The following is a 26,127-nucleotide window of genomic DNA, read 5'->3' as shown; positions in this document are numbered from 1 at the left end:
CTGAGGTAACTAATTCAACAAATTTTTTGCCACATCAGCCTCAGGACCTGAGTTTAGGTCCCTGGGATCTATACCAGAAGCTTAGTGAGGGTCATGTCTATCACCACAGAAACAGGAGGACCACTGGTCCACTGAGGCAAGGCGGCCTGGTCAGAGCTCCAGGCTCCTGAGTGACTTGCCTAGAGCAATAGAGGAAGACACTCAATACTGACTCCTAGCCTCCACCCTCATGTGTACATATCTGCATAAGCACTTACACACACACACACACACACACACACACACACACACACACACCCCTAAAAATCAGGATTTTTTGATGTGCCATTTAAAAAAAATGAATATTTACAAGGCAGTTTTTATTTTTTTCTCACTATCTTTAGATTTACTAATTACATAAATATACTCATGAAGATTTTAATTTAAATCTAATCACAGGAACATGTTAAAGAAAGAGAGTCCTGTGAAGCAGTGATTTCAAGTTTTCTTACAAAATGAAAAGTCCTCTAATTGTAAGCGGCAGAACTGAGGATCAGTACTCAGTCCTCTGCTGAAGATTCCCTTCCTCCATCACCAAGCTCTGAATTTGGTCAGAAGTTCTGTTATTTGTTTTTAAATCTCAGCAATGCTGTCAGCAATTTTTTAAAAAAGTACTTAACTAGATTTTAATAGTTGTTACAATTATTTCAATATCTTTCGTCACTTCCATTTTGACCAAGATCAGATGTTAACATTGAAATGAAAAAAATTTAAATGAAAAATAAATAAATAAAAAATATATAAAATTGAAAAAAATTATTGCTTTTCCTAGAATATAGATTTCAAAATAAGAGTAAAGGCTAAAACAGAATTGCAAGTGTTAAGTAGTAGTGATAGTTTCTGATCCCAGTCTTCTGGAGACCAAAGCAGGAAGACCATGAGCTGGAAGACCAGGAGCTGGATGACCAGGAGCTAGAAGACCACTATCTAGAAGACTGACCATGAGTTGGAAGACAGACCATGAGCCGGAATACTAAGAACTAGAAGACAGACCATGAGCCAGAAGACCATGAGCTGAAAGACAGACCATGAGCTGGAAGACCACGAGCTGGAAGATAGACTATAAGCTGGAAGACTACAAGCTGGTAGACAGAACGTGAGCTGGAAGACCACGAGCAGGAAGACAGACCATGAGCTGGAAGACCATGAGCAGGAAGACAGACCAGGAGCTGGAAGACTATGAACTGGAAGACCATGAACAGGAAGATAGACCTGGAGCTGGAAGACTGTTAGCTGAAAGACTACACACTGGACTTTTCAGATGCTGGAATATTTGTTAGAGTGAGTTTGAAATGAAACAGACTTTCTCATCAGAATGTGTTTCTCAGAGGTGGAGATTAATCCCTTATATTGTCTGTACTACATATGCATGAAACTTTAGAATTTACTTTTTTCATTTTAATGATTTTTTTATGTGCTACTTAGCACTTCCTCACAAAAAAAGCCATGAAAGGGTGAAATGTGGTATCATGATTTTATTAAAATTTTTTTTTTCTGGTTTTTCGAGACAGGGTTTCTCTGTAGCTTTGTGCCTTTCCTGGAACTCGCTCTGTAGACCAGGCTGGCCTCGAACTCACAGAGATCTGCCTGCCTCTGCCTCCCGAGTGCTGGGATTAAAGGCGTGCACCACCACCGCCCGGCATATTAAAATTTTATACTTAAAATTTCTTAGTATGGTATATGATTTTTCAAATAAAGTATTGATATTTTATTTTCACTATAATTATAGTAAAGTCTGTTTTTTTTGTAAATTGATACCTATTAAATAATTGATAAATGCTTTGTTCATTAATTAGTCCTTGTTTATCTAACAGCTATAACTTTCTTATATAAAACAAACCAAGAGAAGATACATTATTAATTCTTTAGGCTTCTTTTTCCTTCTTTTGGATTTGTTATATTTCCAGGGTTTGACTTTTTCATGTTTCTATCTATCTTGTTTAACCTTGATTATATAAGCCCTATGATAGAGTTAAATATGACAGATATGAAAAAGCATTCATAGCAAGGCAGAAATGATTAAATATAATGCATTACAAATAAAATTAAAAAGATGTAGTTATTTTTAACTCAGACAACTGAAAGCAAACAATAGAGTATAAGTACTGTTCATTAAAGGTGTGTGTGTGTGCACGCGCGTGCGTGTGTGTGTGTGTGTGCGTGTGTGTGTGTGTGTTTGTGTGTGTGTGTTATTCATTATTTCTGATCTATTATAAAACTATAACATGAACACAACTATTGCTAGATCAAATGATGTTAGACATTAAGATGCTGCTAATCATTTGGGAAGAATGTAACTTCTGCTAGCTAATAATTTTCATATCATTGTAAATTGAAGACAAATAGGAGCAGTGAGTGAATAAGCAAGGAGAGAAAGTGTGTATCCACAGAAATAACAGGTAGGCTTCACCAGCGTTTGCATCTTACAAACTGATGCTAGTATGTTGAAACCACAGTGGATATCCTGCGAGGAGGCTGAGAACCATCACAACATATCCATCAGTGTAACCCTCATTGGAGGAAGTGAACATGCACCTTAATTGCTAGCAGGTTTTGCACACATTGGATCATGTAACTAGAAGCTATATATATATATATTTTATTACCCAATACATTACTTTTAGCACATTATCTGTGTCCTGGTTGGTTACAATTGCATACCATTTTTCTTCTTCATCACCTGCCTTTGTAGTTGATCCTCATTCATCTTCCATTCACCTGCTCTCAGTCACCAAGCAGGAATGAAGCAACAGAGAGCATTAAATGGATGAGGGGAGTGGGCAATCACCCAGCAGCCAGAGTATACACTTGAGTAATAAGGAGAGGGGAGACAGGCATCAGATTTCTGGTGGAGGGAAAATGTACACTAAATGACAGCAATTGCAGACAATCCCGCTAGAAGTCTCAATAACAGCTACTAACGCCTGCATTGTCTCCCCCACCGTCTGGTCATAACTCAGCCAGCAGTTAAACAGCTGGGAAGCCCTGTCTGCCTATCTTATTTCCCCCGTGCTCAACAGCTACACTAGCAACAGCAGCCTCAGCAGCCAGGCAGGGCTGTAGCTTGCAGCCACGCAGACCGCCGCCTCACCACCACACACACATTGCACACACTTCCCGAATCAACGCGTTCTCACACAAATCCTGGACCAAGAGAGATGAGAGAAGAGCCTTAGGCACGGACAACAGGTATTTTCTCTCTGGCAAATTCAGTTTCATTCCTGATGCCTAGTGGTTTGCATAAGGAAACAAGCCTTTGCAATACCTAGGCTGTGCGAAAGACCAGAGGACTGGAGGTGGCCTCGGCAGAGGAGGGTGAAGTGGGAGGAGTGAGATGTGGGGAAGAGGAGATGCCAAAATTGACTTTCAGGCTCCGGAAGCCTACAGCTCTCAGCCTCCGCTGTTTTTGAGTTGCAAATGATCTGGGAGTGGTGGGTTGCAAGCAGCCCGTGACATTGCCTGGAAGAAGACTTCCATCTTTCAGTCACTAGTTCCAACGGGCCGTGTGTTCTGGAAGCGGGTGGCAGCGGGGAGGAGGATGCTCTGAGCAGAGTTCTTGAAGCTCCGCTCTTGGGGGAAGCCGGGCTGTGTGGGAGCCTTCTGACTGAGCAGAGTGCGTGTGAATTGGAAAGGATCCTGAGAGCTGGCTGGTCCCAGTTCCTCTCCGGAAAAGCTGTCGCTCTCGCTTCCGAGATGCGCCTAGCCTTCGCCTGCATCACGCTGCAGTAAGTTCAACTCAGCACGGTTGGTTGGCAGTTTGAGTGGCCTCTGGGTATGTGGTGCGGGGGAAGGGAAGCCGAGAAGAAATGGCGAGGAAAGTTAGGGAAGCAGAGCTTCGGCTTCTCCATGCAAATCTGAAAGCATGTGCTAGTTATTAGTCGCCTTACTGTTATCTGCGGCAGGGAACCTCATGTTAGGTGAGTCTGGGCAAAGTGCTCAGTTAATTGTGATTACAGGCAAGGAGACTGGCGAGTGAGTGTGATCCCCTGAAAGTTACTGATGAGATGGCAGGTTGCCTGTGGGGGTGGATGGAGAGGAATCATAGAAGCTGGCTTCGATTTTTAAATGGCCCGTTTGTCCTAAATTTCATTCCAGATTCATTTTCTGATTTGTCAACAAACAAGCAAACAAAACAAGCATGTCTTTTATTTACTTTTACAATATTAAAATTAAACGTGAACTTGATTGATAGCTAGCTTCGTGGCGACAGTCTGAGCGACACTGATGATATGATAAACATTCAAATTCTTCCCAGTGGGTGGGGTGGAGTCTCCCAGGTTCTTGTTGCTACAATTATCCCCACTGCCTGGTTAGTATGATTTGAAATCTTCGTGATTTCCAAGGGATGATTTTCACATAGATGTCATTGTACTTAGCTACTTAGCAGGACTGTGTTCACTGGAAGAAGAAAATGAAGGCTTAAGAACTTTCAAAAACAACTCCAGCCTGTTTGTTCAAACTGCAGATAACCAACTCTTAAAAATAGGTCAGCAAGGGCTAGCCCATTGTAAAGCAAATTACCAAATAAACAAAATGTTGGCAGGATACTAAAGGTCTTTTCTAAAAGGGAAACAAGAAATAATTAACTTAAAACAGTGGGACTATCTGGCCAGTTTCACTCTCATGGAAAACCACCCCCAATTTTTCAAATGACAGAAACCAACAGAAAGGAGAAATAAACGAATCTCTTAATTAGAACGGGTATGTTAGACTTAGTTGGAGGATCAGTGGAGAAATGACTGTTTCACTGTACTTTACTCCAGGAACAATTATAGTTACAGCAGAAGTTTCCTAAAACAGGCTCCAGGACTCCAGGATCTTCAAATAGACACTTGCACTTATACTATCATGGGTTTTTTTTTTTTTTATAGGTCAAAGTCTTTTCAAACTTTTGAGGCAAATTCTGTGGCCAGACACGACTTGCACCTGTTAGCCTACCCAGTTCTGAAACAGGAGGATTCTCATAAACATGAGACCAGACAGAGTTACACAAGGAGTTTCCGATTATGAAGTGAGACCCTGTCTAAAACTGAGAAAGAGACGACATTAAGATTAGTAATTGCTGTGAAATGAATGTAACTCTGAAACCCTCTATCACAAGATAAAAGGAAATCCAGGGCTGCAGCTATCCTGCCATTTTAGTTTACAATTTTCTGACTCTGCCTAAACCATCCAATCTATTTCCAAATAAGACAAGCCAAGGAATAACCAGAGTTGTTTTGTTTAATCATTCACTCACCTCAGAAATCTCTAGATATAAGAGTTTACTTAGTAATGTGGCATTTTTGTTGAAATAACCAATTATTTTAGGCAACCATTCTGCCTATAAAATTTTTTCATGCATAATCCCTAAATGTAACTCTGTGAATTAGTGAGTAACCTGTGATCCAGGGAATGTGTTTGTCTTGTGAAGGCAGGTAAACCTTTTACACAGCAATGAGAGAGAGAGAGAGAGAGAGAGAGAGAGAGAGAGAGAGAGAGAGAGAGAGAGAGAGAGAGAGAGACAGAGAGAGAGAGAGAGAGAGACAGAGAGAGAGACAGACAGAGAGAGAGAGACAGAGAGAGAGAAACAGAGACAGAGACAGAGACAGAGACAGAGACACAGAGAGAGATGGGGGGGAGAAACATCCATACACAAATTAAAGTATACTGCTCTGAGTTTCCAAGCAGTTCCATAATACTCTAAAGACACTGAGTGCTTGGAGTTAGACATTCAGCCAACTGAAGGAAAACCAGGCTAAGAACTTGCAGCCATTTATCAAGAGTTCTTCAAAGACAGGAGCTTATTAGAGCCGAGTCATAGCAATGTGTTTTTTTCATACTTCAGGGTGTTGTCATACTGCAAGAAGAGGAGGTACTGTACCTGGGAAGAGGATTGTCAAAATTACTTTGCAGCGAAATTATTTTAATGTTTAAAGCATTAGTCAATTTGTTGGGACAGTGTCTGAAGTAGGCAAGGAGCTTGTGACTCATGCTTTCCTGAGAACGCTGTTGGAAGAAATAGCCGGAGTCAGAAATCTCAAAGTTAGTAGCAGTTCTCTGAGTCTAAATCTGCCTGCTAATAATGACTGAGGTCATGCATGGCTAGAGAAGCCATTCTAATATTATCCTTTCCTGGCTGGCTTCAGGATCTGAGCTGTATTTGTATATGCACAACAGCGACAGAATTCCCTTAGGAGTCATACCTCTAGCCCAGAGCACCGCTGCACACAGGAAGCTCCAGGCAGAGCCGGGAAGAAGATTGTTCCCCTTTCTGTAGAATTTTTTCTATCATGAAACGTTGAAATTTAACCTCAAGGAAGAGTTCTGAGTACTTGTTCATCATTGGGTATTAGAAGAAAGTAGATTCAAGTACTTGAAAGCTTTTTGCATTCTTACCAAGTACGGTTTCTTACCACGTGAAGAAAGGGCAATTGACAATTATTACAAATTCAGTAACTGCAAATAAAGCACTTACAATATGTTGTCTTATTTATGGTTCAAAAGCTATAGGCGGAAGATATTTGCTACCGTTTAAGATAAATATGACCCAATACTGAACTTAAAAAGAGAATATGTTAAGAAAATACAGTTGACAATGGTAGACTAGGATAGCCCCCCTGGTGTGACTGACTCACCTTCCTAGTCACTTTGTTACCTGTTCTACTAGGAAAGAACTCTGCTGTGGATCAGGGGCCCAAGTGCATCATTTTTGTAGGCGCTGTTATTTGGACTTACTTGAGAAATCATTCTAGGTAAGAGAGATTACCTTGCTCTCTTTATACTCGAGATAGGAATAACGAAAATTGGAATCTCAGTTGACCCCAGGTCCAAAGCTTGGCATAGCCACCATTTCAATTGCTGGCTTTACAAACTGTAGAAATGAAACTGGGGTTGATGCCAGGAAAAAAGATGATGGGGCTAATAAGGGAGGAAATAATTTGAAAGTTCCAAGAAGGAAGTACTCCCCAGGAGGCTGCTGTAAAAATATGTGTACCTGTTTTGTTCTGTGAGATGTGGAGATATGAGTTCTTTGGGCCGTGTTTGGGATAGAGACCTTCAAAGTCAAGGACAAAGCAGAGACTCAAACATCTCCTATTAAGTTTAATTATAAAATTAGATTGGGCTTAACTTTGGGCAATCCTTATGTATTTTTTTAAAAGAGAAAAAAAAGATAAAGCAATATGATGGGGAAGATCCAGATGATGAGATAAAAAAGTGCATGGAAATACTGCTGGATTTTGCATAATCATTTCTTGAAAAATTGCCAGGAAAGCTAAAGACCATCTTTAACTAGCGAGGATTAGACCAAAGTGGTCAGGTGTGAATGAGCCTAACCTGGTTAATGCCACTTATCTTCTTCTCAAGACAAACACTAACAAGAATAAAATGAAAATGTTATAGGCTTAGAGCCAAACAATATTTTAGGGTTGGTCTTTCTTAGCATGCTGAATTTAAACGGCAGAATTTTATTTTTCTTTAAGGATTATCTGAGTCAACAACTTGAAATGAAGGACTTGCCTTTTAACAGGAAGTTTGCATTGCATTGTAAATTCAAAACACAGTGTTCTTGACTCAGTTATTTTTGACTGGCAGCCGCCAATCAGCCAACCACTCTAAATATAAGGACCAAAAGCTATTAACTTAAAATCAGAAAGTGTAAGAATATGCTCTATAAACAGGGTCCATGCTACAGAGCTCTTCTCACACACATGTGTAATGAAGGAGGTTTGCAAACATATTTCTTGGTCTTGATTCATTCTTTTGTCATTTGTAACATTTCTATTTGAGGATGGACACTGAGTCTTGAAAGCTGACTTTTAAATAATTATTAACATTGGCTTCCTTGCACATTGGTTTTCACTCTCTTATGACTTAAAGATAATGCCAGCGGAGTGAGTGTATTGTGTGCTTACTACATGATGGTGCTTTTACAAGTCTCATACATTTAAATCTTGACAATACCCTTAACTTGACAATCTTATCCATATTCTTCCTTCCCATTATATAAAGGAGAAAACTGAAGGATGACAGGATCAAGTGACTTTTTTACAGTCACAAATTGGTAGATGTAGACCAGAGCTTTAAATCTAGACAGTCTAGCTCTGGAAACCATGCTTTTAAACAAAAAGTTGCAAGCTCACTAACTGCCTGGGCTTAGTATAACCTGGCAGAGTTTACACCATTTCTAACCTCTTTTGTTTCATTTGCTCCTCTGTCTGCAATTTGTTTCTTGACACTCAAACTCCTCTTGGCTTTCCTACACACTGAAGTGTTTCCCTTCAAGATGAATCTTTATGCTTCCCTTCAAGATGAATCTTTATGCTTTAAATTTCTCCTGGAGATTCTGTCTGGATTCTAACCACTGGCTCCACAGTATGTGAGGTTACTCCAACTTGTTCTTTCCTCATTGGTAAAGGTGAGCATTTTCCAGTTTCTGTGTTGAGGACCAGAGCCAAGGCCTACTGGTTTATTTCTGAAACATCAGTGCTTTGCAGAACACAGTTTTGGAGAATAGTCAGCACTTTATCTAATCAACTGAATCCAACCCCTTGAATAATAGGGAGACACACGTATATAATAATTAGAATCAATGCCCTTCTCAACAAATCAAAGAATTGTATTTCAAAAGCTAGCTATAAAGTCTTGAGCCAGAGTAATATTGGGATAGGTAGAACTTATAAAAATGCTATAAAATCATTCAAAACACATTTACTACCCTCTATATTTTAGATTGTGAATCTATTTTGCAAAATTCTTGGGATTTGAAGTGTGTTTCATATTTTTGGGGGGTATTTTTAGGCATCAGTATTATGTCTTGGGGGATGAGAGTCATATCAAAGCAAAAAATTCATTTTTTATGTACAATTTGTACAAGTAGCTTGAAGGTTAGTTTCCATGGTATTTTCTGTATGACTGTATTTTGACTTTATGTGCTATTTGAAGTTAGTTGTGGAATTCTCTGTTTCTTGTCTGTACTTAGAAAGCTTTTAATTCAGGGGCATTTAAGATTTCTTATTATGTATTTATTATAGAGGGGATAACATTAATATGAAAAATGCATGTATTATTATCAAAACACATAATACAAATATTCATTGATATCTAATTTCTGGGTTTGCAGTATTAAGTTATCTTTAGACAGAAAATAAAAACAAATTTCATAATAAGAGAAGTATAAAATGTTAGTAGTTTGAAGTTGTAAAACAATTCATGGTAGTAATATGGTAGTAGCATGTTATAATTCATTTATTTGGAGACAGGTTCTCAAATAGCCCAAGGTGGTCTCAAACTCATTATGTAGCTGAAGATGACATTAAATGTTCATGTGCGATATTCCTCACTCCACTTTCTACATATTGACATTATATATGTGTGCTACCACATCTGGCATGATTTGGTGCTGGGAATGAAACCCAGGGCTTCTTGCAGAGTAAGCAAGCAATCTACTGATTGAGCTACATCCCCAGCCAAAAACAAAGTGATGATATTGTTTTATATCTTCTTTTTATTAAAGAAAAACACCTTACATGGTTTTAATTTAAGCATGACTACCTATTGTTCAGTCATTCTACAAGCAGACTTTGCATTCTTCAGTATCACCAAAGAAGAAACTATAGTTAACAGAGGGAAAAATCAGTCTTCAATCTGTCTTCCAAAGAAGTGTGTTCAGTTCTTGGAATAATTTAATTCTACTTTTAATGAGGTTATTGTAAGCTTTTCTTTACATATTTAAATTCCATAATGATGTGAATTGGCTATAGCATGTGACTTTTCAAATAGAAGACTTATTTAACAGTACCTTCTGAGGTCAAATCATTTAATATTATTCTTCTCTAATCCCCATAAATCAGTTATCACATAAAAATTTTAATCAGTAGGAGGACAAGTGGGAAGAAAAGTGTGTTAGCTATTTAAATATCTTTAGAGTTTCATTAACTGAGTAATCACAGTATGATGCTTCCCCTAGCAAAACAGCTGGACCTTGCTTTATAATTTATTTCCTTTGCCATTAGATAATTCCACATTTTGATTGTTCAGGATGAGATAGAAATATAGATAATGATTTGGAAAAAATCAACTGCACATAAAATTGCTCAATATGCAAAGACTCTAATTTGAATTTTGTTTCATTTACTTCTTATGTATTGTGAAATACCATTAAACGCTTCTAACTGCATTAAAAATGCCTGCCAGGACTCAAATCCTTAATACTTGATTAAACTTTAGTCTATTATTTAAAATGCTATGGCTTAGATTTTTTTTATACATCAGGCATGATGAAAAATGAAATCAATTTCATATAAATATGTGCTTTAATCGTGTATGATGACACTCGTAAAAAGAAAATTCATAATAAATATTAAAAAATGTGAGACTGTAGAGATGGCTTAGGAGGAAAAGTGCTGTTATATCACCTCCAAAGCTTGAGTTTGGATCCCCAGAACCCACATGTAAGCTAGCCATGGTGCTTTGCCTCTGTAATCCCAGTGCTATGGGCTATGGAGACAATAGGGTCCCAGGAGCTCCCTGGCCAGGCTGTCCGGCTGGCTGAATCAGTTAGCTCTAGGTTCAGAAAGAAATAGAAAAAAAAAAAAACAATCTGAAAAATAAAAAGGTGGAGAGCTATAGAGAAGACACCCGAAGTCAGCTTCTGGCCCCCATACCCGCACAGATGTGCACACATCCATGCCAAGCATATAAACCACACATTTATAGCACATATATGCCATATACACAACCTCACACACATTCATAAACACACACACACACACACACACACACACACACACATTAGTTACTTCTAGTCCCAGATGACTTGGAACCTTATTTCTGATATATTAAGGAAAATATTCTAAAGGGACTCTAAATGTAGACAGTCCTTATTTTTGTTTTATAGTAATAAAATCATTTACTGACACTTGTAAAGCTGTTTATTATCTTAAGCTTTTTTTCTACATTGTCTTCATTATTATTTTACCAAAAAGGATTTTCTTGAATTGTTTAAAAAGAGGTTACTGATAATATAGATAAATCAGAAATGAACTGTAAACTCCCCAAGAGGAGTAAATGGCACAGTTAAACCTCAGAAATTTTAACATTTTTACACCATTCCTAAAACCACAATGAGAAGTATTTCATTTTTTTTTAGAACTCTGAAAACACTGTCATAATATCCATTTATACTAATCAACATAGAGCAATACAGATAGCATTCTGTTTTCCTCTATGTTGATTCACCTGCTTTTTTTTTTTCTATGTGTACCTCTTGTGTGAGGAAATCTATTACTGCCTTTGAGTTATATGAACTAGAAGGAATGGAGTGTCCTATGGGAAACCATCACAGAATCCTTGACCTGAAGACAAAACCTGAAGCAGAAAAGATGAATGTGTGGTTTTTTCAGCCACTTGTTTTGCTGACACAGAGAACATAAGGAAGTGTTGTTTCCTTGGCTTTTCACCAAGACTCCCCTTTGCTGGCTAATGAAAGTAGAGCTGGAGAATTCTCACTCATCCTGCCTTTCTGCAAGTGAATTTTGGATTCTATAACCAGTCCCCAGCTACTTGTGGGAAGATTAAGAGTCATTTAAATGAAGTTACTAAGATTGTCACCTCAAGAGACAGACACATTAACACCGTGCTCCTATATCTAATGCTGTTTTTCAGCCATTGATAGATTTCCTTTGTGAAGCGTCCTGCTAGGGTCAGCAAAGGATGAGTCAGGAAATCCGAGAAATCCCTACAGTGTTCAAAGTTACCCTCACTGCAGTGACTGGGAAGGGCTCAAGGAAACATACCGAGTACTGAGCCAAGTACATGATTTGCTCCTACAGTCTTGCTTTGATGGAAACCAAGAGCTGATACTGACCACAGGGGAGCCACGTCCATGGGAAGACCTGGTCGCAAGAACCCTTAGCCTCCGTCCCTCACCCCTGCTTGTCCCAGTCCCTCGTGTTGTCTTCCATTTCAACTCTACTGTGTGCAGCTTCCAGCAATCATGGGAGGTAACAGTGAGTTCAAGGGGTCATGCCTAACCTAACGTGGTCATCAGACCAAGGCTGCATTCAGGGTTAATCATCTTCTCAGAACACAACATTTTCATTCAGTTCAAAACATGACTCCCACATTACCTTTCTTTTCCCTTTAGATTATAGAATTATTCAGCTTTGGGCAGCTCTGAAAGAATAGGAAAATACAAGTACTTAATGTTGCTTAGTAACTTCTCTCATCTGTCATTTTGGGCTGCACATTAACAACTGTAACTTCCCCACACTTGTCCCAAATTACTAGAATCAAGAAAAAGCACACAAGCTGATGAGTCACTTTGCTATCATGTTGTTCTTAATAAGAGAGCTGAATATCAGGATGGGTGTTCTATTGTTACATAAGGTTGTTTGTCGCAGCATATGTTAGAACTTTCTCTTTGCGAAATAGAGGTTCCCGTCTGTCACCTGTTAACAAAGGCTCAGCATAAAAACCATTCAGAGGACAACTGTTACTATTTGTTTAAGGCGGTGTCACGACCACTTTGGGATAGAACAACCATTTCACAGGGCTCACCTAAAACCATCAGAAAACACAGATATTTACATTAAATTCATAACAGTAGCAAAATCCCACTTATAAAGAAGCAGTGCAAAAAATTCTATGCTTGGGGGTCACCATAACAGGAGGAGCTGTATTAAGAGGTTGCAGCATTAGGAAGGTGAGAACCCCTGGCAAAGTCTCCGGTTTGGAATGTGCTCTATCCAAACCCACAGACACTCTGAAACAGCGGACTAAGGTTCGATCTTCAGTTGGAAATCTTGTCTTGTATCTATTGATGTGGCTTTCATCCAAGCTGCCTGGATGCCTACTTGGTGGAAAATTAGATACTTAACATAGAGATTGTATCTGCTACTGTTACTTAAAAAGAAAATGTCTTAAATTTGACTATAATATATTTTTTTATGATTTAACCAGTGGCCTTTGATTCTGAACATTAGTGACAGTGTTAAACAAAACCAAGTATCTGTTACATTTGGTGTACTTTTCATTTCTTAGCAGCACCACATTGATCAGAATATACCAAAGGCACACTGAAACAGTTCTTCCGACACAGTATGTATTACAGATTTGAAAGAAACTTCCCTAGTTGTTTAATCACAGAATATCTCATTCTGGGAACATACATTAAAATGTCTTTGAAAATTAGAACACAGTTAGGAAGTACTGATCTATTAGCATTCAATTATTCATTTAAAATATTTTAGCACCTACCATACATCCAAGTAGATGGTTCTGGAAACAAACTTATAACTATAACCTGACCTTGACACTGTGGAACTCCTAAATACGGATGTAGAAGGAAACACATGGGTGCAGAAATTAGAGGCGTTCAAGCTGTGTGAAGTAATGTGTGTAGGCACCTGTAGTGTAGAGTCATGGAGAGAGAAGACTAATACATTAATGAGATTAATATAATCTGAGTTGAGTCTTGAGGAGAGAATATGAGTTCATTCAAAAAAGGACAAGGGCACTTATAAAGAAATAGCTAGTGATTATTTTTCTCTTATTCCCTATGAATGCCAGCATAATAAAATGAATTTCCATCATTTAGGCAAGCATAATTCTTTAGTGAACAGTGACCTATAATGAACAAAGAGATGAGAACAGCAAACCACAAAAGAGAAATTCATTTGTTTATGTGGTTGGTAATTGAAACATTTGGCATAGATCAGGATATCTGGGAAACAAAATGAATAAAGATAATATTAAGAAAAAATTAGGTACATTTTAATATCTTTGTAATAGACTGTCTTGCAAAGAGTGAAAATGTGTTGTCACAGAGATGAAAAACCACACCAGAAATGAGTGGCATTAAAGGCCAGGTAACAATGTCCTGTAATAATAGCAAAGTGATTGCCTTTGTTAGATGTTACTGAGTGTTAAGTGAGACAGGACTGAAAAAATATCAGTCAGATTTAAACACAGAGAGTTTGCTGCTGATCTAAAGGTGTAAAGTCATGGGGTGGAAATCAAAGCCCAGATGAAATGTGCTGAGTGAGTAGGAGTTGAGGAGAGAGAAGCAACATGACTCATTCCAAAAGTCTATCCATGAAAGTTTGAAGAAAGAACTGTTTCTTGAGAATAAGTGGGTTTGGAGAAACTCTTATCTTCCTGAAATGGAATCATTTGTAGTATATTTACATATCCATGATAAGATGAGCATGAAGGAAATTATTTAGAAGAGAAGGGCATTTAATGGATGTCTAGGGTTATGGTACTGATTTTTAAAACTATGACATACAGATATTGTTTGTCTTTCACAAGGGGAAACATTCCCTGTAAATAAAAGGCAAGTGCAGGGCACAATCAGCACATCAACTTGAAGGCATTTTTGGAATTTTAATTTTCCTGCTTGAGTTTTAATAAATTGGAAAACGTTTGAAATTCTGGAAGGTTAGAGAAGACACATAGCATGGTCTATGTTGAGAGGACACTCTTTGAGTGGGTTATCAAGAATTTATAGTGCAAGTCAGGTCAGTTCCCTGGGAAGAGGCATGGGAAATGAAATGAGTTGATCTATGTTGTTTTATTTTATTTTTCCTTGACTTTAAAAGGCCCCACCTACCCAGCAGGGCCACTGGCATCTTCCTTGTTTTCCTTTCTGATCTGGAAATCTGAAGGGCTGTGTTCTTCATCCACATCCCTTCTCAGCACAAGAACTGGTTACAGTGTATAGACTGGGAAGCCAATTGCTCGGGCAGACACAATCTCTGCACTGACTTTCTTCTTCATTGTGTGTTAACCACTGGTCGTTGACCACTCAGATTTGGAATCATGAAACAAAGGACTGCCTATACACTGTGTCCTGCCCTCCAAGACCAGTGCTTCCAAACCTTCTTTCCTTCCACTCACCACCCAAACAAGACCCAGCAGACAGCTTCAATCTCTGCCTCTCCAGATCTTTATTTCTTGTGCTCCTTTTCTTCCATTTTACATTTGGCCAAACCTTCTCAACCGCGCATCCGCGCATCCGCGCATCCGAGCGTTCTGCCTTCGCCTCTTCTCTGCGGTTACTGAATGCTGCTCCAATCAGAGCTGTGAAAACTGGTGCCCTAATAGATTTGGGATCACTCTTCCTCCCTCAGTTCCTCTTCTGAGCACCCATGCTGTGTTTTCTTTTCCACTCTCGCCTGCAGCGCCTGATAACCCCCTGCCACACCTGAAGTTAATGTTTCATTGAAACCAAAACTATTTTAACGGTGTTCTCTCCACGCTATCTTTATTTTGTTCTTAACATTTGAACATTTAAGTTAAATTTTGATTATAACTGGAAAATTGCCATTATCCACTGTGGTTTAATCTTATTTTCTGCCTGGCTCTGTGTTCCTTGAGTCTTTGGTGCTGGCAGCATCCTTGCTCTATGGCTACTCTTTCACGTTATTTGAACCCCTGCTGTGCCTGCCAGTTTTTAAATATACAAAGAACAAAACCCAAAGCTTCTTCAATAATTAGAAAAGTTCATGGCACAAACTAGGCGTCTAATACGTACTGAGTTAAATGCTGTGTCAATTTGGACGTCCCTTTATCGGCAATGTTTAAATTGTCTCACTCTGTGGACCAGGCCAGCCTCGAACTCACAGACACCCTCTGCCTCTCGAGTGCTGGGATTAAAGGCGTGTACCGCTGCCACCTGAAATTGCTTTGTCTCGGAATTGTTTCTCTGGGACAACAATATTTTCACCCTTCAGTCTGCTTCTGAAAGTGTGTCACTTATATTTCTCCCACTTGATACTGAAAGTACTAAGTGTGTTGTTTATTGTAGACATATAGAATCATTCATACTTCGAGCCTTTGAGCAAATGAGATTATTTTTAGTTTGAGTAAGTAAAATGATTACAGACTTATGTCAACATGTTTAACTACTTAAGTTAGATGTAGTCATTAAGTTAGGTGTGTGTGGGTATCAATGTGTATGTGTGTGTGTACATGTGTATGTGGATGTATGCACTTGTGAGTTCTGTTCCCAAGGAAAGCTGTCAACTTTGTGTTTTCATGAGGTTTCTCACTGGGTCCTTGGCCTTAGAATTAGGCTAGTCTGGCTGGTCAGTGAACCATAGAAAACCTCAGTCTTTCCCTCTTTAGTGCTAGGATTGTGTGTACCACCACCACATCCAGCTTGTCTTTCGGGGTTGTGGGGATCAAAGTCAGGGCTTCTTACTTGTCTGGATAGCACTTTACCAAAGGAGCTGTCTCTAGCGGTGTGTGTGTGTGTGTGTGTGTGTGTGTGTGTGTGTGTGTGTGTTGGGTGTATTGGTGTTCAGATTGTGAGCTTGAATATAAAAATATTCTTCCATAATTTTACCTAAATAATATAAATAAGGTTAGCTGTGACCTAAAAAGGGTATAATTAGTCAATTTTTGGAATTCAGTGTAGTATTGTCCTCATTATTTTATCTGTGATATTTAAAGAATATAACTTTACAAGGAAATGAAAATTATATGAAATGCAAAAACTCTTAGACTACAATATCCTGTTAGATTTATAGTTAGGTAAATCATGGTAAACTGAGGTGGTGTGTGTGTTTGGTTTTAGGTGTTACTGAGAGAGGCAGCCAATGCATTTCAGTATGATAAAGAGGACAATGATGGAAATATAGTTTGAAGCTTGGACTTTCTTGATAGCACAATTGAAGGTCACTTTTAGTCTGGTCAGAATCCCCTCTCTCCCATGTTCTTCAGATACCTCTCATTTGGCATTTTTCCCCCACAAGTAGAATTTTACTTCCTTATTTTAGGATTCTTTTCTTTCCATTTCTGTTAGTTGCTAAGTGATTGAATATAAATGATGATTTGATTCCTGTGAAGACTTATTTTCTTTTTCCCCTGAATAATGAATACAATATTGCTAGCCTATTATTGCCCAGTAGTGCTTGTTCCTGGCTGATGAGTAACCCCAGCTTTCTAAATTGAGCAGCAGCAGTGTGTTCCCTGAGCTGGTTCAGGTCTCTGTGGTGGTGAAGGTTGCCCATAGCCAGCCCCACTACACTGAAAGTACTAAGAGGTAAGACACAGAGTGTTTTTATTTAGAGCAACAGAGTTCTCCAAAGGAAAGGTGCAGACATGAGGACCTCCCGTTCAGATGGCTCCAGATGCTCCAACTGCCAACATCTGCATCGTGATGGCTAAGAGGATCCCCACCTCTGTACGGGAGGCCAGTAGTACTGAACTGTGAAAGCAACCTCTTGTGGAAAGAGGCAAGGCCTCAGGGAGGATCTTCTCACTTGCATTCCTCATCTTGTGTTTATTCTTTGAAAGGCTTATTTGGTAGTTTGCTAGTGAATCACACTGAATGCTAAACAAGCCGAGTCATGGGCCTCCTCCTTGCCAGTGCTAAAACCCAAACCAGCCCTTTGTTCTGACTGGTTTACAGAGTCAACGATGAGAATGCCTTTGCTGAGCCAGCTCGTGGATTCATTTCGTGACCAGTGAGCAAGAGGGCCATGAGCAGTGCCTGGCCCTGCTTCTCTGGTGCTCTTCTCCATTCGAGCTGTACTCACTGAGGTGCAAACCATCTAATCTTGTTAATCTTTCCCAGATCATCATGACGGGAAACATGCCTCCAAACTGGCCCTGGTACACTTGTTCTCCCCAACTTGATGGTTAGATGAGAGGATCTACACCACTGGCTACATGCAGGCAACCTTGACGCTCAACTTCATGCTAATATTCTGCCTTCAGTTTTTAGAGGAATGAGGACAAAGAGGACAACTTGAAGAGTCAACAAGCATTCTCTTTAGATTCCTTAGGTTTTTATCTGCATCCCAAGTCACATTGGTCTGCCAGTGACTTTTTCATTTCTTGGTTTCCTTGAACTAACAAATAAGAAAGGTTGACATTATAATTTGACTGTAACCGCTGAACAAAATGTAATGAATTCTAAACAATGCTCTGTCCTTGAGTGTTTCACAGGCAAGTCTCCTTATTCACACAGAGATGCAAATAGATCCTTTAAGATTTAAGACACAAAAAAAGAGGAGGGCGTGTGTGGGATGATGGAGGAAATTCCTGCAGTAGTTTGTAGGAGTAAAAGAACTAACATGTTAGGAATTGCATTCACTGTAACATGATGACGTTGGGGTCTCTAGTCTGTGTCTCCCCTCATTCTTTACCTAAATATCATCTACTGTCTGTATGTTAACTTCTCCCTAAATGCATTCATAATTACCTAATTATCAAATATGCTTGCCTATTATCAATTCTTCTAGTTTACTATTTTTGGGTAGCTTTCCTTCTTTTTGCAATTTTAAACTTCTTTGTCCTTGGTGAGATAGCATTACCCTAATATTGTTTTAGTCAAACAGTTCAAAGTATTTAATAAAAAAAATCACTTGAGAAGCTGTGAAAAAATACATACATAAACAATTTCTTGTCAGACTGAGGCTTCAGTTTAATGAGAGTGATGGACATTAATTATCTGTGAACTAATTTAGCAACGATTTTTTAAACGTGTGTGTGCATGAATAGAAGTGTGGATGCCCTTGCGAGGTGTGTTGTTTAGGCCAGAGGACCACCTCCTCCAGTCCGTTGTTCTCTCCTTCCGCCCTGCAGCAGTTCCAATTTGCAGGGTGGAGAGGTGAGTGTCTTCACCCACGGTGCCAACTCACCAGGTCTAACAAAAACATTTGGAAGACGTACTGACTGGCAGCTTTTGTTCTAGGCACCAGAACTGCTGCTGAAATAGTATACTCACGAATTTTGGTTTTCTTGGAAGGGATAGAAATGACACATTAAGAATGTAGCAGGATTTTATGCACACATTCACTTATGTGACTGTGTAAGGCAGACTTGATGAGATAAAGAAAAAAGTAAAGGCAAGGAGAAAAAGTGCAGAAGGGTGAGTGCTGTTTTCAATAATGTGCCGTTTTAGATTCATTTAAAACTATGAAGAAGTCTACAAACAACTGACATCGGAAATGCCTCTGAGCTATTTACGTGGTGCCATTAAAGCAGCAGTAGGCTGTGAGGCTAAAGGAGGGAATTTGTTGAGAATAGAATTGTGGGAGCACATGTAGACCTGGAAGCTGTAGTGATCACACAGGAACAGGGCAGAAAGAGAGAAGTTCAGTGCTGAGACCAGTACAAGACATCCCTAAATTAATGAGTTAATTACATGTGTGGTTTTGCCTGTGACCATGATGTGTGTTAATGTGCACAGGCATGGTATGTGTTAGAGACCAGGGGACAGCGATGGGGACTTGATTCTCACTCCCTCTGCTGCTTGGGTCTTTTATTGCTTGTAGTATTAAGGCAACTCCATGTAGTTAAAAGGCAGGTGTATTTTGTGGGGTAACTTACAAGTAAAGGGATAGGTTACAGGGTCCAGGAAAGGTATGGCACAGTCCACCGGTGTTCTCTGGAGAACTCTGCTTGGTCTACCTCCAGTGTCCAGGATCCAGGAACCAAGAGAGCCAGCACATCCGGATCTCGGGTCTTAAGGGCTCCTGTCTCCGCCCTGCCTCATAGGCGTGACAGTTACTGGAAGCCTCAATAGGGGTAGTACTTCCAGGTCAAAGCTGGAACAGCTCCCCACTACAGTCTTTCTTATTGCTTCGGACTTGGTGGTGCATGCTCTAGGCCAGCTGGCTCAGGGGCTTCTGGGCAATTTCCCATCTTGCCTTAGAAGAACTGAGATTATAGATGTGCACGACCACGTCAGTTTCTTACATGTGTTCGAGGGATCAAACACATACTGCAGACTTTCGTGGCAACTGCTTTACCTATTGAGCCATCTGCAGGTTCTCCTCACAATAGAAAAGAGGCTGAGACGTGTTCCAAGGTGAGAAGGAAGAAAGCCTGAGAATCTGCCGCCCTAGATGCCAAGTCACTGTTTCAAGAAGGAAGACTGGGGAGATGTGTAGTTTGCTGCTTAGAAGACAAGGCTATGGGTCGGCTATGGGGTAGGCAAAAATAGTCTTTGCTGACCGGAAAGGGCTCTTTCAGTACAGTAGTGAAATAACCAACAGACAGAAATGGATTAATTCTGAACGATTAGCACTGAAGTGGAGAAGAAACAAATAGGAAAAGCCATACAAGTAAAATAGAAAATACACTGGAAATGTCTCAATATGCCTGGTCCAGAGAGTTTAAAGACTTGGAAGTGACCATAAACCGAGCTCGGAAGGATGTTCCAATATTAGCTAGCTATGGGATAAAGAACAGAGAGGTGTGAAAAGAGAGGTCAGTGCAAGGCAAACTTGAGAGCTCAGGGGAGCCCATACTGGCTGGAGTGGGTAGCCGTGAGAGTAAGTCGGTGTCAGACGGTGCGGAGCTACATTGTCTTCAGAGCATCGTGGATGAGTGAGGAATTAAGAGGCATTCCAATATGTGGCCATGTAATGCAGACGTGATGAGATTATACTAGCTTTTGTGAACAGAGTGACCTCTAGGTCAGCCACATGGGAGCTGGAGATCAGTCAGGAAGCCACTGCTGCAATAAAGGGGAGTGATTACTTTTGTCTGCTTTCAGGAAAATCCGGTAAACAGAAAGATACATAGTAGTGAAATTTATGAAGGGCAGTTTGGCAGGTTTTATGACAGTGTGTGTGTGTGTGTGTGTGTGTGTGTGAGAGAGAGGGGGGGGAGCGAGCGCGAGCATGACTGCTCACATGCTCAAGTGCACTATGGAGGCTAGAAGACTTCATCACTACCCTTTCTGCCTTACTCCTTTGGGATTGCGTCACCCACTAAACCCTGAAGCTCACTTAGGCTGGCTAGGCTTCTTAGCTAGGGAGCTCACAATCTCTAGCGTTGGACTCACAGGTAAACAAGGCCAAGAGGAGCTTTTTGTTTTGTTTTTACATGAGTTCAGGATTCAAACCCAGATCCTTATTCTTTCTGTGTGTTTCTTAGCCATTGAGCAATCTTTTCAGCTTCATAGTTTGTTCTAAGTTTTGTGAGGGTAATGAATTTTATTTAAATATGTCTGAGAGACTTCTGGGCGTCTTCTAGACTTTTCTGCCTATGTCCTCGAGATGCGAAGGATTGGCTCAGAACTGAGATTGTTAGATCCTTGCAAATTCTCCTTCCACTATGTGGGTGCCACTCATCTTGGGATGTCCCCTCTTCCTGCATGTTCCCAGTCTCCAGAGTAGCTGTCTCACTTTCTATCACGTGACTTTTCCCTTTCTTCTCTGTGGCCCTGTGCTTTCCACTTTGACCCTGTCACAGGCAGTTTTAGACTCTAATTTCCTTCAAGTGTTCCCTTAACTTCCACACTCTCAGTTTCTAGTCTCTACATTTGCAAACCATTCTTGGCCTGATCCATTGTTTTCCATTCTTAGTTCATTTTTTCAAGAGGAGGTTCTATTTCCTCTCTTCTTACTAAACACGTTGTATATTCTCTTTGGTCTGACATTCAGACAAATGAAAACCCATTTCCCCGTGATTTTCCTTCATCTAGTCACAGCTGTCAGCACAGAGCCCCAAAACTACATGTTTTAAATCCTACATTTAAGTCCTCGCTGATTGTATGATTCAGATTGACTTATTTAATCACCATTTTCTCATTTTCATGTAAGCTTAAATAGAACAATACATTTACTGGGGCATTTTAAAGCCCAAACTCATAGGACTGTTTTCAAGCACTACCTGGAATGACGCTGGTGTGAGTGGGTGTGTTTTTCGGTTCTGTTCTGCTGCCTCCCACTCATCCCCATCCACGCACACAGGTCTGCCTGACTACTGGCTGAGTACACCTGATAGCTCCCTCTCTGTGCACTTTCCTACTCTTTGTATTCAACTGCTGAGAAGAATTTCCATTTTTGGAGGACTTCCTAACAACACAGTCTCTTCCATCTAAATTCTTTTCCGTTTCCAGGAATAGCGCTCTCTCTCTCTCTCTCTCTCTCTCTCTCTCTCTCTCTCTCTCTCTCTCTCTCTCTCTCTCGGAAAAGAACTTTTGTTCTTAACTTTCTCTGCCCCCAAATCTAGATGTTGTTATCCTACCTTGATGCCTGTTGACATATGGTTCATAAGCTCCATAATAAGCATATCTGTCCCTGTGGTGCACAGGGATCCGTGAGTCTAAGGGAGAATCTCTGTAGCACTCACTTACTCATGGCTGAGAATGACGATTGCCTGAAAGTGGACTGTCCTTCCTACACCTGCAGCTTCTCTTTCCCTTCCCACACAGACTGGCTTGGGTTCCATACTCAGTCAAGGGACATCCAATGACCTGGCCTAGATCTTTTTCTTAGGGACAGCACCTTTCGGGTCAGAATTCTTCCATACTGAGGAGGGTTGAAGCTCTCTGTCCTGTGCTCCCAGGAACTCCTGAGAGTTTTCTAACTAAGCCCTTGTGGCTCAAATGTCACTGCTTTTGTGTTCCAAGTCCTTATGTTTTTCTTCCTCTCCATTTTACATAATTACAAGGAAGTGTTTTTAGGACAGGTGGTGAACTAGCAGCTTCACACTGTTCTGTGCAGAGAGACTCAATAATTGAATTCTTTAAAATGGCACAAAGAGGAATATTTAATATCTTTTCTGTTTTCTGCCTAATTTCCTCCAGTCTGAGTTCTCCTGAGCAATGGCCTTAAGGGCATGAACTGAATTTTTTTTTGGTTGTTCTGAAATCATGAATCAGGACTGATCCTCATTTTATTCATGGCTATCCTTAGTAATTTACAGAGCCTGCGAGGAGGGTTTATTTTTCCCCACTGAAAGCTTCAGGGATGTTTTTGTCAAGATTGGAGAATGTGCTCCAGGAGCAGAGTGATAAATTGAGTGCCGCCTCAGAAAAAGTCAGGCTGTCAGGGAACATATTTATCTCCGTCCAGGAAGCAGAGCAGGCTAAGTGCAGATCTTTGAACAGCTGAGTGAAAACTTTCTCAGGTAAGGGAGGTCAATGTGACATGGTGTTCTGCTTATTCATAACTTGTTGGCTGCCTGGATGTAACGAGCACACTGAAGTCCACGTCCACTCAGACACAAGCTTTATTTCTTCCTTGTGCTAGTGTGTTAAAAAGAAAAGATGGCGGATCTTAATGGGACATAAGATTCTGATGTGCTAGCCACAGAAAGTAACGGTAGGACTTAATACAGGATTGCTGGTTTGTATAAAAGGTGAAGGAGTCCTTAACTTTAAGGCAGGTGCTGAGTGGGCAAGAGATTAGGCAGATTCAGAATAAGAGAATGAGAAATATGTTTCTTATAAAGCAACTTCAATTGTGGTTACAATCAAACATTTCACTAACAATATTTCTTCCAGGAAAACATGCTTTTATGCTCCCAATAAGAGGTTTCGTTTTCATGTGCAGAGGTGCTGGGCGGCAACCCTGGCCCTACGCATGTTAGGTGAGTCCTGCACCACTGGGCGACATTGCTGGGTGACTTTCACTGAATCTTCCACTCTTCATAAAACTTCAGCCCCAGGGTGGGCCAGTAAGTGAGGTAGCTCAGCAGGGACTTGCCACCCTCGCTGATGCCCTGGCTAATCCTCTGAACACATATTGGAAGGAGAGAACGGAGCCTGTAACTTGACCTTTGACCTCTGCATGAGGGCTGAGACAAGCACATCCTGCTCCTTCACACTGCCCACTGAATAAAGGTGGGGAATGAAAAACTTCAGTCACTCTCATCCAACCAGCTCTCAGATATTTAAGGTCCATGTTTTATGTGCAATATAAAAAGGGAATTTAAAATAGGAATATTTCCTTTTTATCTACACCTGCTCCACCGACATCCCTCTTGCGACTCCTATTGTAAGAGGAAGATTTAGTCCTTCCATAGAATACCAAACTTTAGAGAATATGAAACTTTTTTGGAGCAAGATTCGTCAGCTACTCATTCTCACTCTTCTCCTTCTCTCTCAAGACTGAGAACCATGTCCACATTCTATTTATACCATTTTTTTTCATTCAAACTATACTTCTCTCTCTAAAAAGTCATACAACTTGAGATTATCAAGATCTCTTGCTAGGGACATGCCCAGTAAAGTAGATTTCAAAGAGAATCTGGTGAAGGAGCCAGAGAGATTGCTCATTACGTAAAGCTGTCTGATGCTAGAACTGATGCCCTGAGTTGGATACCACTTCCCACACGGTGAAAGAAAAGGAGCAAATATGGGAAGTTGTCCTCTGACCTGGACATGTGCCCTGTGGCAGCTGTGTGCCCCTCCCCAGATGCCCCCATCCCCAATTTCCTCTGACATAAAATGTAATACTGAATGAAAAGGAAAACTTGCATTTCGGGGAATAGAAGATAAATTCAGTTCAGTGGGAACTTCAGTTCCTTGTTTATTTTTTTCCCTACTCAGTTAATGAAATAAGGTAGCAGTAGTCAGCAATGATTAAAATGAAATTAGAATGTGTGAGTTTGAGAGTTAGCAAACAGATTCAAATTAGCCACAAGACACAGGAGCGGTGAACGGAACACAAGGGAGTAAATGACGATCTTTGAGTAACGTAGAAGTTATACACACACACACACACACACACACACACACACACACGTAGATGTATATATATATATATATATGTATATATATATACATATAGATATACATCAGAAGTTATTTAAATTTCTTTTAGAAATAAACCATTTAAAATTCAGAAAATGATTGGCATTTTTTTTCTTGTTCAATTTTCTACAAGTTAACCAATTACTCTATGAGACTGAAACATATAAGATCAATAGTAATTTAGCGGTGGATCAAGATCCACATTCCTAGAATATGGGAAAATTTCCAAACAGCATCTGCTGTTCAGCAGCCAGTACTAGACGGAAATGATACCCAGAGAGCCACTGGCCTGGTTTCAAATGCTAATAAATGTTGATGATTTTGTTGTTTGCACACTAAGCTGCCTATCTCCTCTCTAGAAACTCTAAGAACTTTATTTTGACAGCTTTATTACATAGAATAATTGAATTATTCTTAAGCTTACTTTTATTTAAAATTTCTTTTGTAAAATACATTTTGATCATACCCCCCCCACTTCCCTAGATCCTCTTTTTATCCATACCAATCTAACTTTTTCCTCTTTCTCTTTGTGTGTCTCTTAAACCACCCTCCCTCCAAAATGGAAATCAAAGTAGATGACAAAAAAAAAAAAAGGAACTTCTAAGATTTAAAAATATCAGAATTAAAAGCTCCCACAACACAAAACAAAACCATGGAGACCGTTTTCTTTTGGTCAACTAATTCACCAATAAAAAGACACAGGCTAACAGATTAAATTAGAAGTCAGGACCAATCTGTCTGCTGCACCCAAAAAACATGCCCCACCATCAAGGACAGATATTGTGTTAGGGTAAAGGAAGGAAAAGTTATTCCAAGAAAATGAAATCAAGTGTGCAGGGGTAGCTATTTAAGTCTCTTAAAAAAAAAAAAAAGACTTCAAACAAAAATACATCTGAAGAGATGGGGAAGGTACCTCATATGCATTAAAGGAAAAATCCATCAAAAGGATGTGATGATTCTGTTTATCCACCAATCACAAGGGTACCCAAGTTCACCAAAGAAACACTGTTATCCTAAAATCACACATTAACCATCACACAGTAATAGTGGGAACTTCAATACACTCTTCCCAGTAGACAGACCAGCCAGACAAAAATAAAGAGAAATTCTGGAGTTAAATAATGACATGAATCAAATGACCTTACACACTTCTATAGAACATTGTGCCCAAATGCTAAAGAATACACTTTGCTCTCACCCTCTCATTGAACTTTCTCCAAAATCAGTCCCAAATTAGAACACAAAGCAAGTCTTATCAGTTATAAACAAAAAATGAAGTAACAACCCGCTTCCTATCTGAGCACCGTGGATTGAAGCTGGGTATCAACAATCACTGACATTCTAATCAGGTCACCAGCCTTGTATAAGACTTAATACAAGAAGCAGCTCATTCTGGGCCATTTCATTCACATTATGAAATCTCAAAAAGATTTTTAGAAATGTAAATATCGAAACAGAAACAAACAGGACTGGTGACTCGCAACTGAGAATTTTTCAGTAATATGAAAGCTCTAGGCATTCCTTAAAAAAAGTAGTACTTTTATTGTGTGCGTGCGTGCGTGCGTGCATGCGTGCGTGTGTACTCGTGTGTTGGCACACAAATT

At 39.8% G+C, this 26,127-nt stretch overlaps 1 protein-coding gene across 5 annotated transcripts in view; it reads left to right on the top strand.

Moving 5' to 3' along the window:
* The first annotated feature begins 3,361 nt into the window (after positions 1-3,361).
* Dgkb (diacylglycerol kinase beta) overlaps positions 3,362-26,127 on the top strand; it is a 707,644-nt gene continuing 684,878 nt past the window's right edge. The window contains exon 1 of one of the 5 annotated variants that reach the window (XM_006983950.4): positions 3,362-3,764. The gene's annotated coding sequence lies outside the window, so the exon portion shown is untranslated. Of the gene's footprint in view, positions 3,765-3,822; positions 3,957-11,852; positions 12,024-26,127 lie in introns of those variants that run through there. The other 4 variants (XM_016002476.3, XM_006983949.4, XM_042260690.2 and 1 more) reach the window with 4 other exon arrangements.

Source organism: Peromyscus maniculatus, chromosome 14 (assembly GCF_049852395.1).
Source record: "Peromyscus maniculatus bairdii isolate BWxNUB_F1_BW_parent chromosome 14, HU_Pman_BW_mat_3.1, whole genome shotgun sequence".
In the NCBI taxonomy this organism is placed as follows: Eukaryota; Metazoa; Chordata; class Mammalia; order Rodentia; family Cricetidae; genus Peromyscus; species Peromyscus maniculatus.
This window is presented reverse-complemented; position numbering and strand designations above follow the sequence as displayed.